This window comes from Lucilia sericata, unplaced genomic scaffold (genome assembly GCF_015586225.1).
Source record: "Lucilia sericata isolate MDLA Ls3-8-SP2 unplaced genomic scaffold, ASM1558622v1 Contig000356F_arrow, whole genome shotgun sequence".
Lineage (NCBI taxonomy): Eukaryota > Metazoa > Arthropoda > Insecta > Diptera > Calliphoridae > Lucilia > Lucilia sericata.
Genome location: NW_023994376.1, coordinates 67,236 through 85,917, shown reverse-complemented (window position 1 = coordinate 85,917; position 18,682 = coordinate 67,236). Strand labels below are relative to the sequence as shown.

The following is an 18,682-nucleotide window of genomic DNA, read 5'->3' as shown; positions in this document are numbered from 1 at the left end:
AATTTTACGAGGATCGGTCTATAATTGGCCCTCCCCATATAAGGCCCCTTCAGAAAATGACTTTAAAACTCAGTACTGGCTTAAAAATGCTAGTAGATCAATGAAATTCGACATAAACTAGTTTTGTTTGATCTAACATCTCCCTACAAAATGTTGTGGGGTTCGACCCATAATTGACCCTACCCATTTAAGGTCCCCATCAGAAAAATAACGCTTATTTCTGGCTTAAAAATGCGAGTACAGCGATGAAATTCGACACTGATAAGTTTTATAGGAACCGAAATCTCTACCAATTTTTATGAGGATCAGTCCATAATTACCCCACCGAAAATTACTACAACGCTCATTACTGGTTGGAAATTTTACATGAATATGATTCGTTCTACGAGATTTAAGGATGATCGGTTCATAATTAATCTTTCCCCCATACAAGGTCCCCTTAAGAAAATTACTTTAACTGCCTGAAAATACGGATACCGCAATGCAATTCGGCATAAACTGAACTGAAATCTTCCTACCGACTTTTATGAGAATTCGGTAGGAAGATGTATATATGTACAAATAACCCTACTCCCTATACAATTTAGTATTTTTGATTCGAAAGAGCACTGTCAATAGTTGAACCCCCATTAAAAGACCTATTTCAAATATTACCCTGATGTTCACATTAGTATCGATATATAATAATAAAATATTCAGAATATCAAAGTTTATTTATATGGCAGTAATTTGATGGTGGGTATATAAGATTCGGCATAGCCGAATATAACACTCTTACTTGTTAACATTTAGTATCTTTTATTTTAGATTCATCGTCATTATGTCGGTGAGTGTAACTGTGGGTGTTTATTTAAATGTATTCATCTGTATGAGTATTTACATCTTACAACAATATTTTGCAAATTAAAAAAAAAACATATTTTCTTATTTTTTTCAATTACTTCACATTTGTTTGTTTTTTCAGCTACTTTTTAACAAAATTATTAAATTACATGAATCACATTAGTTACGGCTACTGAAATACTTATACACATGAGTTTTCTTCTTTAGAAATTGTAATCAGATTACTTGTGTCATGTTATGGTTAATTTAAAAAAATGTTTTACTACTTTTTTCACATACTACTAAGTATGTATTTGTTTTTTTAACTAGCTTTGTAAAATATTAAGGGTTTTCATTTAAACGTTCAAAACCCTCGTAAGCTGTGCAACCTTTGAATGTTTCCACTCTCGCAATTAAATTATAAGTTTGAACGACTATTTAGACTGGCAAACTTGAGCAAATTCATTGTGCACTTAATAAATCCGTTCACTATTGTTCACTTTTGAATTTATGGACTTGAAAATTCAAATTTTAAACATATTTTGTTCTTTTTTTTGTTATTTTTCGATTTCGTTTGACATTATTTTAAAAGGTTTATGGATATTGTAATTGAACAGAATTTGAACAGGGGTTTCATGAAACTAGTCGAATAAACTTGCCCACTTGCAGAAAAGGTAAACTTAAGCGTTTAAATGAAAACCCTTAATGTTTAAATGCTCTACTGCAAATATTTGTTTTGAATTAAAGCAAAAGAAAAAGAATAATATTTTAGTAGAAAGCAAATATTTCAAATAAATATCATAATATTAGAACTAAGTAGAGACAAACATTATGAATGTTAATTAACGATAATGCTCAATAATATTTAAGATCTTTAAAATTTATCCATACATTATTTCTATAGAAAATTTAAGTTGTCGATAAATCTACAATAGGATATATTCCATAGTCTATAGTCTAGTCTATAGTCTAGTCTAAAGTCTAGTCTATAGTCTAGTCTATAGTCTAGTCTATAGTCTAGTCTATAGTCTAGTCTATAGTCTAGTCTATAGTCTAGTCTATAGTCTAGTCTATAGTCTAGTCTATAGTCTAGTCTATAGTCTAGTCTATAGTCTAGTCTATAGTCTAGTCTATAGTCTAGTCTATAGTCTAGTCTATAGTCTAGTCTATAGTCTAGTCTATAGTCTAGTCTATAGTCTAGTCTATAGTCTAGTCTATAGTCTAGTCTATAGTCTAGTCTATAGTCTAGTCTAAAGTCTAGTCTATAGTCTAGTCTATAGTTTAGTCTATAGTTTAGTCTATAGTCTAGTCTATAGTCTAGTCTATAGTCTAGTCTATAGTCTAGTCTATAGTCTAGTCTATGGTCTAGTCTATAGTCTAGTCTATGGTCTAGTCTATAGTCTAGTCTATAGTCTAGTCTATAGTCTAGTCTATAGTCTAGTCTATAGTCTAGTCTATAGTCTAGTCTATAGTCTAGTCTATAGTCTAGTCTATAGTCTAGTCTATAGTCTAGTCTATAGTCTAGTCTACAGTCTAGTCTATAGTCTAGTCTATAATCTAGTCTATAGTCTAGTCTATAGTCTAGTCTATAGTCTAGTCTATAGTCTAGTCTATAGCCTAGTCTATAGTCTAGTCTATAGTCTAGTCTATAGTCTAGTCTATAGTCTAGTCTATACTCTAGTCTATAGTCTAGTCTATAGTCTAGTCTATAGTCTAGTCTATAGTCTAGTCTATATTCAAGTCTATAGTCTAGTCTATAGTCTAGTCTATAGTCTAGTCTATAGTCTAGTCTATAGTCTAGTCTATAGTCTAGTCTATAGTCTAGTCTATAGTCTAGTCTATAGTCTAGTCTATAGTCTAGTCTATAGTCTAGTCTAGTCTAGTCTATAGTCTAGTCTATAGTCTAGTCTATAGTCCTAGTCTATAGTCCTAGTCTATAGTCTAGTCTATAGTCTAGTCTATAGTCTAGTCTATAGTCTAGTCTATAGTTAGTCTAAGTCTAGTCTATAGTCTAGTCTATAGTCTAGTCTAAGTCTAGTCTATAGTCTAGTCTATAGTCTAGTCTATAGTCTAGTCCTAGTCCTAGTCGTATAGCTAGTCTTATAGTCTAGTCTTATAGTCTAGTCTATAGTCTAGTCTATAGTCTAGTCTATAGTCTAGTCTATAGTTAGTCTAAGTCTAGTCTCTAGTCTAGTCTATAGTCTAGTCTATATTCTAGTCTATAGTCTAGTCTATAGTCTAGTCTATAGTCTAGTCTATAGTCTAGTCTATAGTCTAGTCTATAGTCCTAGTCTATAGTCTAGTCTATAGTCTAGTCTATAGTCTAGTCTATAGTCTAGTCTATAGTCTAGTCTAAGTCTAGTCTATAGTCTAGTCTATAGTCTAGTCTATAGTCTAGTCTATAGTCTAGTCTATAGTCTAGTCTATAGTCTAGTCTATAGTCTAGTCTATAGTCTAGTCTATAGTCTAGTCTATATAGTCTAGTCTATAGTCTAGTCTATAGTCTAGGTCTATAGTCTAGTCTATATAGTCTAGTCTATAGTCTAGTCTCTAGTCTAGTCTATAGTCTAGTCTATAGTCTAGTCTATAGTCTAGGTCTATAGTCTAGTCTATAGTCTAGTCTATAGTCTAGTCTATAGTCTAGTCTATAGCTCTAGTCTATAGTCTTAGTCTAGAGTCTAGTCTATAGTCTAGTCTATAGTCTAGTCTATAGTATAGTCTATAGTCTCGTCTAAGTCTAAGTCTATGTCTAGTCTATAGTCAGTTATAGTTCTAGTATATAGTCTAGTCTATATTCTAGTCTATAGTCTAGTCTTAGTCTAGTTATTAGTCTACGTATATATTCATAGTTCTATAGTCTAGTCTATAGTTAGTCATAGTCTAGTCTATAGTCTAGTCTATGTCTAGTCTTATAGTCTAGTCTATAGTCTAGTCTATAGTCTAGGTCTATAGTCTAGTCTATTGTCTAGTCTATGTTAGTCATAGTCTAGTCTATAGGTCTAGTCTATTGTCTAGTCTATAGTCTAGTCTATAGTTAGTCTATAGTTTAGTCTATAGTCTAGTAAGCGGTAGTCTATAGTCTAGTCTATAGTCTAGTCTATAGTCTAGTCTATAGTCTAGTCTATAGTCTAGTCTATTCTATAGTCTAGTCTATAGTCTAGTCTATAGTCTAGTCTATAGTCTAGTCTATAGTCTAGTCTATAGTCTAGTCTATAGTCTAGTCTATAGTCTAGTCTATAGTCTAGTCTATAGTCTAGTCTATAGTCTAGTCTATAGTCTAGTCTATAGTCTAGTCTATAGTCTAGTCTATAGTCTAGTCTATAGTCTAGTCTATAGTCTAGTCTATAGTCTAGTCTATAGTCTAGTCTATAGTCTAGTCTATAGTCCAGTCTATAGTCTAGTCTATAGTCTAGTCTATAGTCTAGTCTATAGTCTAGTCTATAGTCTAGTCTATAGTCTAGTCTATAGTCTAGTCTATAGTCTATAGTCTAGTCTATAGTCTAGTCTATAGTCTAGTCTATAGTCTAGTCTATAGTCTAGTCTATAGTCTAGTCTATAGTCTAGTCTATAGTCTAGTCTATAGTCTAGTCTATAGTCTAGTCTATAGTCTAGTCTATAGTCTAGTCTATAGTCTAGTCTATAGTCTAGTCTATAGTCTAGTCTATAGTCTAGTCTATAGTCTAGTCTATAGTCTAGTCTATAGTCTAGTCTATAGTCTAGTCTATAGTCTAGTCTATAGACTAGACTATAGACTAGACTATAGACTAGACTATAGACTAGACTATAGACTAGACTATAGACTAGTCTAGTCTATAGTCTAGTCTATAGTCTAATCTATAGTCTAGTCTATAGTCTAGTCTATAGTCTAGTCTATAGTCTAGTCTATAGTCTAGTCTATAGTCTAGTCTATAGTCTAGTCTATAGTCTAGTCTATAGTCTAGTCTATAGTCTAGTCTATAGTCTAGTCTATAGTCTAGTCTATAGTCTAGTCTATAGTCTAGTCTATAGTCTAGTCTATAGTCTAGTCTATAGTATAGTCTAGTCTAGTTCATAGTAGTCTATAGTCTAGTCTATAGTCTAGTCTATAGTCTAGTCTATAGTCTAGTCTATAGTCTAGTCTATAGTCTAGTCTATAGTTGTCTAAAGTCTATATCTAGTCTATTTAGCATAGTTCTATAGTCTAAGTGTAGAGAGTCTATAGTCTGTCTAGTGTAGTCTTTTTTCTCTCATATGTCTAGTATACAGCTTATATAGTCTAATAGTCTAATCTATAGTCTATCTATGTCTAGTCTATATTCTACTCTATAGTCTAGTTGTAGTCTAACTCTATAGTCTAGGTTTTGGTCCTAGCCTATATTCTTGTATATAGTTTATTCTATGGTCTACTCCATGACCGATAATATTTCTAAAGGTGATCAAAACTATGAATTTTTTCCATGGGATATCGTTCCATAGTGTCTATAAAAATTATCGATAACTTTCCTTTAGAATATTGTGTGATATTATTTTTTAAAGACAATTAAATTAAATGACAAAATTTCTATATAACATATAATTAAATTTATATTTTGGAATTACTTATCTCTAGGTCTATATAAAAAATTTTGTTCTGAGAAAAATCACCAACGACTGCCAACAAAACATTCACATTATATTCTAAATATGTTGGTTTAAGTTATTAAATTTTCTTGGGCAGTTCAACGCAATTCTAACCAAAGCTTATTCCATTTAAAAAGTTTTTTTTTCGTATTTGTTGGCCAGCAAAAAGGTTCTTTACAGAAATAAAAACACAATGACAACAAATTTATTAGTCTTTTTTTCAACAGTAGCGTTTTTTACAAGTTTGCTAATATTTTCGAACAACCATTAAATAAATGAAACAAAGTGGAAACAACAAAAATTAAAACAAGTTAGAGTGCTATATTCGGCTGAGCCGAATCTTAAATACCCTCCACCAGCTACTTTTATATTAATACTTTTCTAATTGATCAAATATTTGTAGAAATAAGTTTTCTCATGTCTTAAATAGAAAAAATCCCAATATTTATTTAAATTTGTAATAAGTTATGAGTATTTATGTGATTTTCTGAAGGGAAACATGTATAGGACCGACCGCAACCATGTTATGAACCGATCGTGAAAAAATCTTGAAATATAATTTTTGTATACAAAACTAATATTTGTGCCAAATTTTGTATCAATAGCTTTATTTGGTAATGAGTAATGTGAGTTTAAGAGATTTTCGTAAAAGGACCTTGTATGTGAGCTATGACCAATTATGTATATAAAGACAAAATTTCAAAATTCTGTATCGATATCATTATTTGGTAATGAATATTGTGCATTTAAGTGATTTTCTGGAGGGGACCTAGTATGAGAGCTATGACCAAATATGGACCGATTGCAAAACAATTTTATAGTGTAATTTATGTATATAAGAGCAATATTTGTGCTAAATGTTTATATATCAATATTTTGTAATGAGTTATGTGCGTTTAAGTGATTTTCGGGAGGGGACCTTGTATGGGAGCTATGACCAATTATGGACCGATCGGAAAAAAATTCCATAGTAATATTTCTATATGTAAGAACAATACTTGTACCAAACTTTATATGGATATTTTAATTTAGTAATGAGTTATGTGTGTTTAAGTGATTTTCGGGATTGGACCTTGTACGGAGCTATGACCAATTATGGACCGATCGGAAAAAAATTTCATAGTAATATTTATATATGTGAGAGCAAAACATGTACCTAATTTTATATGGATACCTTAATTTAGTAATGAGTTATGCACGTTTAAGTGATTTTCGGGAGGGGACCTTGTATGGGAGCTACGACCAATTATGGACCGATCCAGAAATTTTTTTCTCTCAATGAATTCTATTAATATAAGATTTTAAGTTGTAAAATTTGTGAAGATATCAACATTCTGACGGAAGTTATTAACAAAAAACTCATTTTCCGGGAATATGCACTTTTGTATGGGAGGTATATGAAATTATGGACCGATGCTCGCAATTTTCAGCAGAAATAAATATCTTGTGTAGAAACGAATGTATGATGACTTTCATGAAATTATCTTGCATAGTTTTCGAGAAAATTACATCAGAATGTGTAAAAAGTGCTTATTTTTTTCGAGGTTGTTTTAAATTTTGATTCATAACTTTTCCCAATGTGAACCGATGTTGCTCATTTTCAATACAAACTGTACCGGATAATAGTGAATGTTTTAGGTGAATTTGGTTAAATTATATTGCTTCGTTATAACGTGAGCGTGTTTTACACAGACAGACAGACAGACGGACGGACGAACGGACAGACGGACATAGCTAAATCGACTCAGAATTTCATAAGGACCCAGAATATATATACTTTGTTGGGTCTCAGATGAATATTTCTTGGTGTTACACACGGAATGACAAAGTTATATATACCCTCTATCACCACTGATGGTGGTGGAGGGTATAAAAAGGAATTTCTATACAAAAAAATCTAACATTGCACTTTTTTCCAAGAACCATGTAGGCAACGACTTGTGAAGCATACTTTTAGCGGTTTGCTTTCATCAAAAATAAAAGCCTATTTTGAGGGGTCAAAAATAATGAACTTTTAATAAAATATACTTTTTACTTAACAGCTTTAAACTTGTGTTACGTGTGTTTTGGTGAACTTAAATGTATTTAAAAAAAATTTCCAAGTCATTTGAAGTTAAAAAATAAGTTTGAGAAAAACACAAACGGAATGTCGGCCTAGTAAATAAGTAGCACAGTTTTTGAAATAAAATTAAAACTCATTTCAAAGATGAGTGATAAAAATGAAAGAAAAAATCCAGCCAACTGCCTAAATGTCAGTTTGAGTATTATAAAAGTTAAATGACAGGATTGTATATTTTTCTTAGTCTTTTTTTTTTCTTCTTTTAAAGATAAAAATGTGGCAAATAGATGTGGGTTGGCAAATGTATGTATGGGTTTGTGTATTTATGTTTCATAAACAGTTTGTGGGGATTTAAACATACAGAAAAATACTGAAAAATAAACCATAAACACATTAAAGGAAATACAAAGAACACAGTCAATTGCCAACAGCAGTCAGCAGGATGCTAAATACTGACATTGTTGGCACACAAAACAACAACTGATTAAAAACCAAAAGGGAAACATTTCGCAGAGAAAGCAAAACAAAAGGGAAAGTGTGAAAATGTTTGTTGGAATAACAGTTTTGTTTGTTCTTATTTCGTATTTCTTTTCCGCTTTCTACCACTTTCAGTTTCTTTTAATAAAAAAACATTTAAAACAGCTATAAAAGCCAAAAACATGAGAACAATAAGATTATAAAAAACAAAAACAATCCAACCCTCCTCTTGCCAAGTATAATATTATTTCAAAAGAAAAATATTCATACGCACTGTATAACACCTGCAGCTAAAACTGTTTTCTTCACAACTTCCATGCTCTTCTTTCCCTTCCATTTTACCTTGAATTAAAGAGGAGTTTCGGATTAGCGCAAAATCAAGTGATGCCAAACGTATTCGACACAATGGTACAGCTGTCGCCAATGAAGCATGCAAAGTATGCTGTTGGATTAACTATGTAACATTCTAAAGTTCCCTAAAATCTCTGAAAAGTTTTATTGGAAAATACATTTCATTTATGGGATTCGCGTGTAGGTGACAAGGGGAAATGTTTTAAATACTTTAGGAGGAATTTAAATTTTTCAAAATGTAAATGCGATGGCATGTGAGAAAACTTTTACATTAATAAAGTTACACAATAAAACTCTTAAGTTTTTAAGTAAACGATTTTTAAATTGAGTGCGTTTTTGGAAAATCGGAGTCTATAGGGGATCAGATAGAAAGAAGCCTTACAAAATATTTTACAGGAAATTACCGTTAAACTTAAATTAATTTAGAAAAACAAAAAATAGACTATAGACAAGTCTATATATAGACTAGACTATAGACTGGACTACAGACTAGCCTATAGTTTAGACTATAGAATAGATTATAGACGATATTATAGACTAGACTATAGGCTAGATTATAGGCTAGACAATAGAAAAGACTATAGGCTAGACTATAGACTAGACTATAGACTAGACTATACTCGAGACTATAAACTAGACTATAGACTAGACTATAGGCTAAACTATAGACTAGACTATACACCAGACAAAAGACAAGTCTATATATAGACTAGACTATAGACTGGGCTACAGCCTAGACTATAGTTTAGACTATAGAAAAGACTATAGGCTAGACTATAGACTAGACTATACTCGAGACTATAAACTAGACTATAGACTAGAATATAGACTAGACTATAGAAGAGACTAGAGACTACACTGTAGACTATAGACTAGAATATAGACTAGAATATAGACTAGACTATAGAAGAGACTAGAGACTACACTGTAGACTAGACTATAGACTAGACTATAGACTAGACTATAGACTAGACTATAGACTAGACTATAGACTAGACTATAGACTAGACTATAGACTAGACTATAGACTAGAATATAGACTAGACTATATACTAGACTATAGACTAGACTATAGACTAGACCATAGACTAGACCATAGACTAGACTATAGACCAGACTATAGACTAGACTATAGACTAGACTATAGACTAGACTATAGACTAGACTATAGACTAGACTAGACTAGACTAGACTAGACTAGACTAGACTAGACTAGACTAGACTAGACTAGACTAGACTAGACTAGACTAGACTAGACTAGACTAGACTAGACTAGACTAGACTAGACTAGACTAGACTAGACTAGACTAGACTAGACTAGACTAGACTAGACTAGACTAGACTAGACTAGACTAGACTAGACTAGACTAGACTAGACTAGACTAGACTAGACTAGACTAGACTAGACTATAGACTAGACTAGACTATAGACTAGACTATAGACTAGACTATAGACTAGACTAGACTAGACTATAGACTAGACTAGACTAGACTAGACTAGACTAGACTAGACTAGACTAGACTAGACTAGACTAGACTAGACTAGACTAGACTAGACTAGACTAGACTAGACTAGACTAGACTAGACTAGACTAGACTAGACTAGACTAGACTAGACTAGACTAGACTAGACTAGACTAGACTAGACTAGACTAGACTAGACTAGACTAGACTAGACTAGACTAGACTAGACTAGACTAGACTAGACTAGACTAGACTAGACTAGACTAGACTAGACTAGACTAGACTAGACTAGACTAGACTAGACTATAGACTAGACTAGACTAGACTATAGACTAGACTAGACTAGACTATAGACTAGACTAGACTAGACTATAGACTAGACTATAGACTAGACTATAGACTAGACTATAGACTAGACTATAGACTAGACTATAGACTAGACTATAGACTAGACTATAGGACTAGACTATAGACTAGACTATAGACTAGACTATAGACAAGACTATAGACTAGACTATAGACTAGACTATAGACAAGACTATAGACTAGACTATAGACTAGACTATAGACTAGACTATAGACTAGACTATAGACTGGACTATAGACTAGACTATAGACTAGACTATAGACTAGGACTATAGACTAGGACTATAGACTAGGACTATAGACTAGACTATAGACTAGACTATAGACTAGACTATAGACTAGACTATAGACTAGACTATAGACTAGACTATAGACTAGACTATAGACTAGGACTATAGACTAGACTATAGACTAGACTATAGACTAGACTATAGACTAGACTATAGACTAGACTATAGACTAGACTATAGACTAGACTATAGACTAGACTATAGACTAGACTATAGACTAGACTATAGACTAGACTATAGACTAGACTATAGACTAGACTATAGACTAGACTATAGACTAGACTATAGACTAGACTATAGACTAGACTATAGACTAGACTATAGACTAGACTATAGACTAGACTATAGACTAGACTATAGACTAGACTATAGACTAGACTATAGACTAGACTATAGACTAGACTATAGACTAGACTATAGACTAGACTATAGACTAGACTATAGACTAGACTATAGACTAGACTATAGACTAGACTATAGACTAGACTATAGACTAGACTATAGACTAGACTATAGACTAGACTATACTAGACTATAGACTAGACTATAGACTAGACTATAGACTAGACTATAGACTAGACTATAGACTAGACTATAGACTAGACTATAGACTAGACTATAGCCTAGACTATAGACTAGACTATAGACTAGACTATAGACAAGACTATAGACTAGACTATAGACTAGACTATAGAGTAGACTATAGACTAGACTATAGACTAGACTATAGACTAGACTATAGACTAGACTATAGACTAGACTATAGACTAGACTATAGACTAGACTATAGACTAGACTATAGACTAGACTATAGGCTAGACTATAGACTAGACTATAGACTAGACTATAGACTAGACTATAGACTAGACTATAGACTAGACTATAGACTAGACTATAGACTGATACTAGACTAGACTAGACTATAGACTAGACTATAGACTAGACTATAGACTAGACTATAGACTAGACTATAGACTAGACTATAGACTAGACTATAGACTAGACTATAGACTAGACTATAGACTAGACTATAGACTAGACTATAGACTAGACTATAGACTAGACTATAGACTAGACTATAGACTAGACTATAGACTAGACTATAGACTAGACTATAGACTAGACTATAGACTAGACTATAGACTAGACTATAGACTAGACTATAGACTAGACTATAGACTAGACTATAGACTAGACTATAGACTAGACTATAGACTAGACTATAGACTAGACTATAGACTAGACTATAGACTAGACTATAGGCTAGACTATAGACTAGACTATAGACTGGACTATAGACTAGACTATAGACTAGACTATAGACTAGACTATAGACTAGACTATAGACTACACTTTTTTTATATTTTCCAATATTTAGTTGATTCAGTGTAATAAATCTGTCGAAAATGTCAATAATTATTTATAAGCTTACTATTTTTATTTAGGGCTCTTACAGAACACTTTAATGTTTACCAAATGAACGCATTAAATAAATTGTTTAGAAAAATATAAAAAGTTTCATAATTTGTTGTCTGTAACCATTAGTCAAATGTTTATAAAAATATGTAGATGTCAGTTACTAAGTAAAACAAATAGTAAATAAAAATAAATTAATTATACAAACTTTTTGTATAGGTTAATGATCTATGAATATTTTTAAGATATCTATTAAATTCATATGTCTTTAAAGATTTATAAAATGTTAAATGAACTATTTACGACAACAATAATTTTATGTAAAATTAAGAATTAAAATTTTATATTCTTGAAACCAAAACAGCTAAATTAGATTAAAAAGTATTTTTCTATAGTAACAATAAAATACTGAAATCAAATAATTTTAAATATCTCTTAGAAATGGTATTCGAACAACTGGCTGATAGTTGTTGTAAATATTTTTAAAACTTTTTGATAAAAATAAATAATTCCTACTGTGTTTCTTTCTTTAACTAACAAAAATTACCAAAAAAGGGGAAAAAGAACAAAATAAAGAATATAAATATTTTTTCAATAAAAAACAAAACTGCCAAAAACTTAAAAAAAAAACTATGGAAAAAAGCACCACAGCAGTTGAAAGATGCTTGGCTGGGCTGAATTTAGTGGCTGTGAAAAGCGAAATCTTCGTTTACATATTTTTGCATAAAAGTTAAATGAATGAATGGTTAAAGCTGATGCCACTTTAGTTTGGCCATATTTTATATTTTTGTTACACACTTGAAATGATAAAAAAAGCGTATCAAGCAACTACAACAACGCCATACTCGGTAAAATAAAGTGCACTTTATATAATAAATAACTTTCTTTTTATTTTTTGCTCTTTTTACTGCGAGCATTTAAAAGCCTAAAAAACGTCAGAAGGAAAAGTTGTTGGCAAGGGAAAATAAATGTTACATACAGTCTTATAAGAATAAAGCTAAAAAAAAACATTGTTATTTCCTTTTCAAATATTTCCGTTAAGAAGTTGGAAGGCAATAGATTATAAAGAATATTTATTTAACCAGATTTTAGGTAAAGTTTTAAGAATCAACGTGCTTTATGTAGAAGTAAAAAAAGTCAAAGAGATTATTTATAAGTGAGAAACGTAAAAAATGTCTGTGCTGTTGAAAACGTTCCACATATACATACATACATACATACATACATACATACATACATACATACATACATACATACATACATACATACATACATACATACATACATACATACATACATACATACATACATACATACATACATACATACATACATACATACATACATACATACATACATACATACATACATACATACATACATACATACATACATACATAAGTAATCAAATTGTATTAACTTAGTTTGGTAAAGAATTTTGCATAGATTGGCTTTTCGATAAATAATGAAATATAACGATAACGATTTATTAGTTATGGATAACTTTCCTAAAAAAATTTACAGATATGGATATGTTTTGTATAAAAAATTTATGTTATCGATCTCGATCTATACATACCTCTTTGAAACTAGTTAGTTTGAAAGGAGGATGTACATACATATATACATCAAATCGGAAGAAATACACCTTGGACTCTATCGGGCCTGTTGTGCGCTAACCAACTTACTAACTAACTAACTAACTAACTAACTAACTAACTAACTAACTAACTAACTAACTAACTAACTAACTAACTAACTAACTAACTAACTAACTAACTAACTAACTAACTAACTAACTACTAACTAACTAACTAACTAACTAACTAACTAACTAACTACTAACTAACTAACTAACTAACTAACTAACTAACTAACTAACTACTAACTAACTAACTAACTACTAACTAACTAACTAACTAACTAACTAACTAACTAACTAACTAACTAACTACTAACTAACTAACTAACTAACTAACTAACTAACTAACTAACTAACTAACTAACTAACTAACTAACTAACTAACTAACTAACTAACTAACTAACTAACTAACTAACTAACTAACTAACTAACTAACTAACTAACTAACTAACTAACTAACTAACTAACTAACTAACTAACTAACTAACTACTAACTAACTACTAACTAACTACTAACTAACTAACTAACTAACTAACTAACTAACTAACTAACTAACTAACTAACTAACTAACTACTAACTAACTAACTAACTAACTAACTACTAACTAACTAACTAACTAACTAACTAACTAACTAACTAACTAACTAACTAACTAACTAACTAACTAACTAACTAACTAACTAACTAACTAACTAACTAACTAACTAACTAACTAACTAACTACTAACTAACTAACTAACTAACTAACTAACTAACTAACTAACTAACTAACTAACTAACTAACTAACTAACTAACTAACTAACTAACTAACTAACTAACTAACTACTAACTAACTAACTAACTAACTAACTAACTAACTAACTAACTAACTAACTAACTAACTAACTAACTAACTAACTAACTAACTAACTAACTAACTAACTAACTAACTAACTAACTAACTAACTAACTAACTAACTAACTAACTAACTACTAACTAACTAACTAACTAACTAACTAACTAACTAACTAACTACTAACTAACTAACTAACTAACTAACTAACTAACTAACTAACTAACTAACTAACTAACTACTAACTAACTAACTAACTAACTAACTAACTAACTAACTAACTAACTAACTAACTAACTAACTAACTAACTAACTAACTAACTAACTAACTAACTAACTACTAACTAACTAACTAACTAACTAACTAACTAACTAACTAACTAACTAACTAACTAACTAACTAACTAACTAACTAACTAACTAACTAACTAACTAACTAACTAACTAACTAACTAACTAACTAACTAACTAACTAACTAACTAACTAACTAACTAACTAACTAACTAACTAACTAACTAACTAACTAACTAACTAACTAACTAACTAACTAACTAACTAACTACTAACTAACTAACTAACTAACTACTACTAACTAACTAACTAACTAACTAACTAACTAACTAACTAACTAACTAACGAACTAACTAACTAACTAACTAACTAACTACTAACTAACTAACTAACTAACTAACTAACTAACTAACTAACTAACTAACTAACTAACTAACTAACTAACTAACTAACTAACTAACTAACTAACTAACTAACTAACTAACTCATAACTAACTAACTAACTAACTAACTACTAACTAACTAACTAACTAACTAACTAACTAACTACTAACTAACTAACTAACTAACTAACTAACTAACTAACTAACTAACTAACTAACTACTAACTAACTAACTAACTAACTAACTAACTAACTAACTAACTAACTAACTAACTAACTAACTAACTAACTAACTAACTAACTAACTAACTACTAACTAACTAACTAACTAACTAACTAACTAACTAACTAACTACTAACTAACTAACTAACTACTAACTAACTAACTAACTAACTAACTAACTAACTAACTAACTAACTAACTAACTAACTAACTAACTAACTAACTACTAACTAACTAACTAACTAACTAACTACTAACTAACTAACTAACTAACTAACTAACTAACTAACTAACTACTAACTAACTAACTAACTACTAACTAACTAACTAACTAACTAACTAACTAACTAACTACTAAACTAACTAACTAACTTAACTACTAACTAACTAACTACTAAACTACTAACTAACTAACTAACTAACTACTAACTAACTAACTACTAACTAACTAACTAACTAACTAACTAACTTTCGAGCATAAAGCTTATAGATAACATATGAATTTATAAACAATCAAAGGTATCGGTACATTTCATTTAGAGAAACAAAGTTATAAATCACTTTACTATTGATAATTACATTTATTTAGATTATCGACAATTTTTCTATAAAGTTTCAATAATTGTTCTCAAGAAATTTAATTTACTTAACAATCTCAAATTTATCGAACGTTTTCAGCTACGAAAGCACAATTATCGATATGAACACTTCCCTATAGAGCTTCAACATTATCAACAGAGAATCAAATTTGTCGATAACTTGTCTATAGATTATAGAAGTTATGGAAAATTTATTTATAGGTAAATTAGGTTAATGATAACTTTTCTAATTAAATTAAAGTTTGCATAGAAAATAAAGTTGATTTCGATAACTTTTTTACACGAATAAAATAATCGATATCATTCTATAGTGAATCAGAGTTATCGATAACTTTTCTATGTCGAATCAGAGCTATCTAACCAAAACTTATAATGATCAATGTTATCGATAACATTTTGGTAAAAAGAATCAAAGCTATAGATAACTTTATTATAAAAAATTAAAATGTTTCTTTGGCGAATTTATCGATAATATTCCGAAGTTATCGATAATATTCCTAAAGAAAGTCAAGCTATCGACAACTTTTCCAAAGAAAATCAATGTTATTAATGCATATTTTATTGAGAACCAAAATTATCGATAACTTTTTTAATGAAAATCAAAGTTATCGAGAAATTGTCTAAAGAAAATCAAAGTTATCGCCAACTTTTTTAAAGAAATTCAAAGTTATCAATACATATTTTATACGGAATTGATGTTATCGAGGAATTTTCAAAAGAAAATCAATGCTGTCGAAAAACATTCTAAAGAAAGTCAAAATTATCGACAACCAAAAAAAGATCATCCAAGTTATTAATGCATATTTTATAAAGAATTAATTTTATCGATAACTTTTCTAATGAAAATCAGGTGTCGAGAAATTTTCTATATAAAATCAATGCTATCGAAACACTTTCCAAAGGAAATTAATGTTATTGACATCTTTTCCAAAGAAAATCAAAGTTATCAACATTTTTTTCAAAGAAAATCAAAGTTATCGATACATTTTCTAAAGAAAATCAAAGTTATCAATAAATTTTCTGAAGAAAATCAAAGTTATCGATGCATATTTTAAAGAGAGTTAAAGATATCGATAAATTTTCAAAAGAAAACCAAAATTATCGATAAACTTTTTAAAGAAAATCAAAGTTGAAGACAAGTTTTCTAAAATAATTAAAGTTATCGAACTTTTTTTTAAAGTAAGCGATAACTTTTCTAAAGAAAATATAAGTTTTCGATAACTTTCCTAAATAGAAATCAAATTTATTGATAACTATACTAAATATAAAACAAAGTTATCGATAAAATCGATTAAATTTATATTGAAATTTTAATTATAAATTTAAACATATAATTATAAATATGTAGATTATTTATTACTTTTTTTCCAACTTACCATTTAATTTTATAATCCAAAATTGCATATCAGCTGCAGTTGCGCCAGTTGTTAAAGTTTAAACTTTTAATATTTTTTGCACAATAAATTTTGCCAGCGTAGGCTCGAGTTATAAGTCAAAAAAAAAATTGTATTGGTTTTTTTTTGTTGCTTTCAAAACAATTTAATAAACAGAGGTTTGGGTTAACGAATTTATGGCTTTTTTATGTTTCTTTATTTTCGATTTTTGTTATTTTGTATACACTTGTCACTAACAGCGTTTTTACAGCATTTAACCTTAAGGTAAATTGTATTTTATGTTGTTTTTAAACAATTTTATTTTAGTTTTTTATTAAATTTTTTTTGTTGAGAAACTTGTATGTGGTAAATTGTTCAATCTGGAAAAAAAGAATGTATCATACTAATTATTGGCACACGCATTTTTCAAAATTAAATTTTAAAATTTATAAAGCTGGGAGGGGTATGTGAGCCACTTGATGTATATTGTACAGCAAAAGTAAATGGATAAATTGTAAAATTATTAATAAAGTTTAAAAGTATTCATTTAAAGTATTAAATTAAGTTCTCTTTTTCCGAAAAAAAAAGTTTTAAAATTTGTTCATTTACTTTAGGCTTATACTGTTGCTACTGCGTACTATTTCCAGATTTAGTTTGTGGCAAACACACCTCCAGCCTTTGTATTTGCCACAATTTCAAACTAAAGTTTAAACTACAAACTTATCTGGTGAATTGTAATTGTATTCTATTTTAATCACTTTTTATTTTGTAAAATGCAAAAAATCAAATAATTTTTTAATTATAAGTTGTAAATATTTTATGTGTGTTTTATTTTGGCATTAAAATTTATTAATGTTTTTGTTGTTGTTTTTATTATTTAATACTTTATATTTAATACTTTTAATATTTCCACTTAATTGTTTTTATTATTACATTTCACTAGAATTTATTGGATTTTTTTCGTTGAGTTTTAAAAGTTTGAAATTTTTACAAGTATTGCGAGTTTTTTAATATTTGGATAAATGATATATATTATTTTTTATTTAGAGATGTTAAATAAACATTATATATACAAATGAAAATATATTTACATATGTACATATATAAAAGTAAAAATATCAAAATATAGACTTTTGCAAAAAGTACATTCTATGACGACCTGGTTTATTTATTATTCTATTAACAAGTCTATGAGCAACTCTATTGACCAGTCTATGGACTAGTCAATAAAATAGTCTATGGTCAGATTCTTGATTGTTCTATAGACTAGTCTAATGAATACTAGACTGAGTTGTCTGTTGACTCGTCTACAGAAAAATCTAAGAATTACTCTATAATATTGTGGAATTTGATACAGTATTTATTGACTAGCCCATATAGTACCCTATGGACTGATTTATAGACTATTCTATTAACTAGTCTACGGACTATTCTAATGAGTTGTCCATAGAGAAGTCAATTAATTTTTCGATTGACTAGTCTACAAACT

At 29.4% G+C, this 18,682-nt stretch overlaps 1 protein-coding gene across 2 annotated transcripts in view; it reads right to left on the bottom strand.

The window, feature by feature from the left end:
• The window catches only part of LOC119604047 (octopamine receptor Oamb), a 178,542-nt gene that overhangs the window by 142,243 nt on the left and 17,617 nt on the right, over nt 1–18,682 (bottom strand). For both annotated transcript variants that reach the window (XM_037956400.1, XM_037956399.1), the window contains exon 2: nt 17,197–17,573. The gene's annotated coding sequence lies outside the window, so the exon portion shown is untranslated. The remainder of the gene's footprint in view (nt 1–17,196; nt 17,574–18,682) is intronic.